Source organism: Sciurus vulgaris, assembly GCF_902686455.1.
Source record: "Sciurus vulgaris genome assembly, chromosome: 11".
In the NCBI taxonomy this organism is placed as follows: Eukaryota; Metazoa; Chordata; class Mammalia; order Rodentia; family Sciuridae; genus Sciurus; species Sciurus vulgaris.
The window spans coordinates 121,395,121-121,400,858 of NC_136472.1; the positions used below are offsets into that span (position 1 = coordinate 121,395,121).

The 5,738-nt window shown below is 39.3% G+C and overlaps 1 long non-coding RNA gene across 1 annotated transcript; it reads left to right on the forward strand.

Annotated features, from left to right (window-relative positions):
• Positions 1–2,101: 2,101 nt before the first annotated feature.
• Positions 2,102–4,084, forward strand: LOC306638722. Its single transcript, XR_013757546.1, has 3 exons — positions 2,102–2,225; positions 2,903–3,031; positions 3,905–4,084. It is a non-coding gene; the product is annotated as an uncharacterized lncRNA (long non-coding RNA).
• The last annotated feature ends 1,654 nt before the right edge of the window (positions 4,085–5,738 follow it).

Sequence of the window (5,738 nt, forward strand, 5' to 3'; positions counted from 1 at the left end):
TATCCTTGGCTGCATCGCCGTTAAACTCCTGATATCCCACTCTCCTCCAAAATTCATCAACTTCTACCCAGGTCATATCCATAAGCTGAATGTGGTTGTGGTTGGAACCACCACACTTGCATCTTTCAAGCACACACTAGTGGCACAAATCTCTGAATGCCTTCAGGAGTTTGGCATGGCTCACTATTGCCCATGACAGAAGCTGTTCTTAAGGCTTCTGCTCGGCTGTTCTCATAATCAGCTTCACTCCACAGTTCTAGGAAGTTGATGTGGGATTCTGCTAGTGGCTGCTTAGAAAGACTGAGAAATGCAGAAGGAGAAATATGGGGGAAGGAGGGAAGGGAGATAATTTTTGAGTAACTTTTGTATGTATTTGTATTTCATTTCCCACAGAATCATAAATCCATGTTTTATGAATGAACAGAGGAAGGAAATAAGCATTGAAAAAGAAAGGGGAATGATCACCAATGTTTTCTCATCCTGTTTACATATATTTTAAAACCGAAGCTTCTTTGACCACTTTCACATCATTTCCTAGCTGAAGCATGAGAATATTCTTCAAGTATATTCATATAACTTTTTTGTTTATATTAAGGAACCCCACCAAGGAATTTCATGTAAATGGTTTATAGTTTAATGAGAAGTAGGAGATTTCACTCGAAGGTGCTGCCCTTTGTCTCTAAGATTGAGGATGGCTTCTGGTTTCCTCATTGCCTTGGCTCCCTGGCTCTATCAAACCTTGCAGCGCTTTGTCTTATTCATTAGTTGCTATCTCATCTGTGCTGATCAGCCATCTGAGAAGAACTAGGTAGCCTCACTCATTCTACTTCACCAGATCCTCTCAGGACACTCCATGTAACAAACCGATAAATCACTCAAGCAGATTAATTCATTTCTGGCTCTGGCTACTCTCTGCAGTTCTAGGGTCATGAGAGTCAGGATCTGTTGTAGTTGGATTAGAGACTCAGATTTGGTGGGAAGTAGTTATGACGTTGGTACCATTTCTACCATCTAGTCCCCATTTCTACCATCATAGACATCTGGTTTGGTGCCTATTGTACAAGCACTAAGTTAGCTGAGCCCAGAGGCCTAGTTAATCTGGTACATGGAGTCCTCTGAGGGTGTCCGGTGAAGCAGTATGAGTTAGCTACCTAGTAGTTCTCAGCTGAGTGATCAGCACAAAAAAGACCAGTTGATGAACGAGACAAAGCACTGTAAGGTTTGATAGAGCCAGGGAGCAAAGGTGAATGAGGAAACCAGGGCTGTCCTCAATCTTAGAGACAAAGAGCAGCATCTTACGTGTGAAATTTACCTTATGGCTGGGTCACATTGGTGGTCAACACAGCCCCTCATTCTTCTAATAGAATTAGGAAGGGCAGAAATAGAGACATGTCTTCAAGTGTTTGAGAGTGAATCTGAGAGTGACTGGGAGGAGAAACAAGAAATTCTTTCCAAATAGCCATGATCGCAAGTTGGCAAAAAATCTGATTATGGAATGCCACGGACTCAAGTAGCCAGGGGCACACATTAGAAGCAATATATTCTGTGTGCTCCAAGGGCATCATGTAGCAGACTGGATATAATCTCCACACCCACTCAGGGTTCCATGAACTGTCCCGTGGAACACTACATACCATTGTTTAAATGGACCATCTTCAAGTCTCAGCTCTTCCCCACTAGATCAAGATAATTGTGGCTCTGCCTGTGTCTGTATGGAGGGCCTGGTGCTTGCACTGGATTCTGAGGTGATTTCTCATTTTTTTAAAATCACTTAGCTTTCTGGTTGAGAAGAAAGTTATTTTACATTTATCTTCTAGACACTGCATGTAGCCTGGTCCAGTGAGGTAAGCATCTACTGTGCTGTGAACAAAAACTTCTGATGGTGAGATTACCCTTGGGTTATTTATAGTTGGAGTAACATAGAGAAAGGAATCTTGGGGAGGAATGAGGAAAGAAAAAAGGGCATGGGTGATAGATTTGATGTATTGCCGTTGAGGGAAGGGCTTAGATTGGGATCTGCTTACAGCCTTTCTTACACCCACTGGCTTATGTCCTCTTCAGAGTGCATTATAAAATGACTATGGGGCTAATCTTAGCAATTAGTGTCACACCATCTTCCAGCTGAAGTGATCCCTGGACTCTAACACAACTAATTTCAAGAATCAGCCAAGAAAAAATGAAAAACTTACTTAAGCTGAGTCTCTTTCTGCTCTGCATAGGAACTGGTAAATCCTTGTTTGGTTATTTAACCATGATTAAGATATAAGTCTGGGCTTAACCCTGGCATATATTTAAGCTGTGCCTGATTTCTCCAATTGTTTCAAGCTTGTTTGGGTTCCAATCAGGCTTCTGAGGAACATGGTTGTTTTCAACATGGTAGGCTCCATCCCTGGCCATCTGACTTCTTCCCTTGTCTTACTTTCCTGGGTCTTTCCTTCATCCTGTTCTCCACTTAAGACTTGACATAACCTCTATACTTTAAAAACGACCTAAATATTTGTTTATCTTTGGAGTGAGGAATCACGGATTCCCAGTAAAGCTGAGGAATACTCATGCTGATCACAGCCCTGGAACTTCAGCCCAGGCTCTGTGCTCATTTTCTGTATGTAATCACTGTGGTGAGTGAAAAAAATGAATCATGAGTAGCATGGTTCTCTGGAGAGTGATCATTCTCCCTGCCTGACAGTCTGCTGCTGTCTTGTCTACTGTTTGGCTAGATTAGATTATCTCCCCATATGCTCCCGCTTCGTCTGTGGTATTAAAACATGTTTCCTGGAGCAAATCCCTAAGGGAAACCCTTGGTGTAACCAGGCTCTCAGGGAGGTTGGATGACCTTTGCTCTCTTTGGCATGTGACAATGGATTCTTTCCTTCCCCTCTGAGAACAGTTTTTCTTCTTGCAGCCATAGCTCTCCTTTGTTACCAATGCAGTAAATTCAAAGAAAATTTCTGTGAGCATGAGTTGCGGACATGCGAAGCTGTAGAAGGCGAATCGTGTATGATCCGGAGATACTGGAGTTTCCCATACTCTTGTAAGTATATTGGGTAATCTAGTGAGAGCTGTGGAAATTTCTTTTCTCCTTCAGGTCTCAAACCACGTTCCTTTACGACATGGCATCCATATGAAGAAAGCTGATTCAGGTCTGGGCATGAAGCTCTGAGCCACATGATGGTGTCTTCTCTCTTGTAGAATGATAAAATTCATGGAAGAGTGAGTGGAGTGTGACTGTTCTCCAACATTTTGCGCACCTCTTCCTGATACCTCTGAACTTTAACCTCTCTGCTATTCAGGATTCAAAGGTTCTACATCCTTGGCTCTCTAAATTAGCCATTTCCCCAGTCTGCCTGCTGGCCTCTGCTACACTGTGTAATCCTGATCAAACTTCTGTCTCGACTCAGTGACCCCTGCTCTGGAAGCCTTTTTTGACAATTCTCCTTTTTTACATGATTCCCTCTGTTTTTCCAGAGTCTTCCTACCTTATCCACCACATAATATTTGTCATGACACATTTTATTTGCCTGTCATTCTCTGTCATCTGGTCTTAAACTAGCTTGACGCTTTACCTTGGTACTTACCAAAGAGCCTGGAACCCAGCTTCCTTTAGGTAAGTCCTTTGTACCTGACAGCCTGAGAAGGAGCAGTTGCTGTGTTCGTCAACGTCTACAACGTGACATTCTCCATGAAGTGCATATTTTCCCTGCAGGAAACGCTCCAGAAAAAGGAATTTTTGCTAGATATATCTTCGGACTATGTGGCAAAACTGCCGACAGGGAGCCCATAACTAACATAGAAGAAATATTCTTTCATTTAATTCATTCTAGGTTGCCCATACTTGCATTTGAGACTTGTATTATTGTTAATCAAAATAACATCTTCTTTCTGCTTTTTTTTTTTTCTTCTGTAGATTTCATGCCAATGAGTGCGGAATCCAATTGTGTGAAAGATTGTAAAGAGAAATTGGAAATTGTTTTTGCTGATTCAAAACAGACATCATGCTGTAGTAATTACAATTTTTGCAATGACATTGAGAATCTGAATATTAATCCTTAATTTGAGAGAGTTTCATAAAGTCTCAACATTTCCATCCTTTTTCATTTTTGCTCTGCACTTCAGGCTTCCCCGTGCATCAGAAATAAAGATTTTTTGGAACCTGGGGAAAAAACTTTCTTAGTTTAATATTAATCTAAGTGATTCTACAGTTCATTTCTTATTATTTTCCCCCAGTTCAACATGAATATAGCTTACTCTTGGTTTCAATAAACTTATTACACCAAAAACAGAAGGTAGCATGGAATAATTGATGAAAATACCACAGTATGTGAGGAGGAAGAGAAAAACTGAAAAACAGGATGACTAGATATTTTTAAAAAGCATGTGCTTCCTTACTTAGGCATATTGTAGCACAATTTGTATATTTAATAGAAAGAGGTAGATGAGAAGTGTCAATCAAATATGAACTATACGGGAGACAAGAAAATTAGCCTGATTAGTTATGGTAGGAACAGGTCCTGAAGGACTTGCTCCTTTTTCATTTTCCTTCTGTTTCCCACAATTTCCACTTCCATTGCATGCCCAGTTGTTAGGTTGTTCCTCCCAAGGATCTTGACATGTAGTGTCATTTTATTCCCTAAAACCATCAATTGAATAATACACACCTGAAGTTGTATGTATGCTCAATTTTTATTGAAACACCATGTTTAGTTAATGGTTATGGTGTTTTTGAAATGAATTTTCAAGTAATGAATATAGGCTAAAAAAATGAGGATCAAGATTGAGTGTGAAAACACTCATTGCTCACAGTTTTCCCCAATTATGAAAATTGATTGGTTATTTGGCATTTTCCTCTGGGAAAGTGTAGGATAGTCATAAGGGAGGGCTTCTGCAGACATCTGTCCTTTGCTTTTGTAGATGAATAATTATATTCTATGCAAATGCAGCTGGAGAGAAAACAGGAATAGCTACTCTCATATTTGACAAGGCAGACTTCAAGTTAAAAGTAATCAGAAGAGACAAAGAAGGTCACTTCTTATTGGTAAAAGAAGCACTCCAAGAAGATGTAATATAAAACATTTATGCCCAATATGATGATTTAATTCATAAAGTAAACACTATTCAACACAAAGACTCAGATGGATGCCAAAATAATATCAAGTTATTTCAATACTCCTTTCTCACCAATAGATAAGGTCATTCAGACATAAAATCAGTAAGAATCTTTAGACATAAAAAATCTTATAAATCAAGAGAACCTAACAAATGTCATAGATTAATTCAGCCAAAAGCAGCTGAATTCATTTTCTTCTCAACTGCTCATGGAACCTTTCTAGCATAGACCATATTTTAGGTCCCAAAGCAAGTCATAGCAAATACAAAAAATTGACATAATCTCTTGCATCTGATCAGATCATAATGGAATGGATTTAGAAATCCCCCCAAAACTATACAAACTGCATACATACACAGAGATAAAACATTACACTTTTGAACAATAAATGGATCATAGAAGAGATGAGTGGAGATACTTCTAAAAATCCTTGAATCAAACAAGATTAAAGACACAATTTCCAAAATCTCTAGGAAACTAAGAAAATGGATGCAGTGAAAAGTTTGTAGTACTGATGCCTACATAAATGAGCAGAAAGACCCCTAATAACAACATAATGACGCATCTCAAGGTCCTAGAAAGACAGAAACAAATCAATTTCAAAATTAATAAAGAAAGGACATAATTAAGAAAG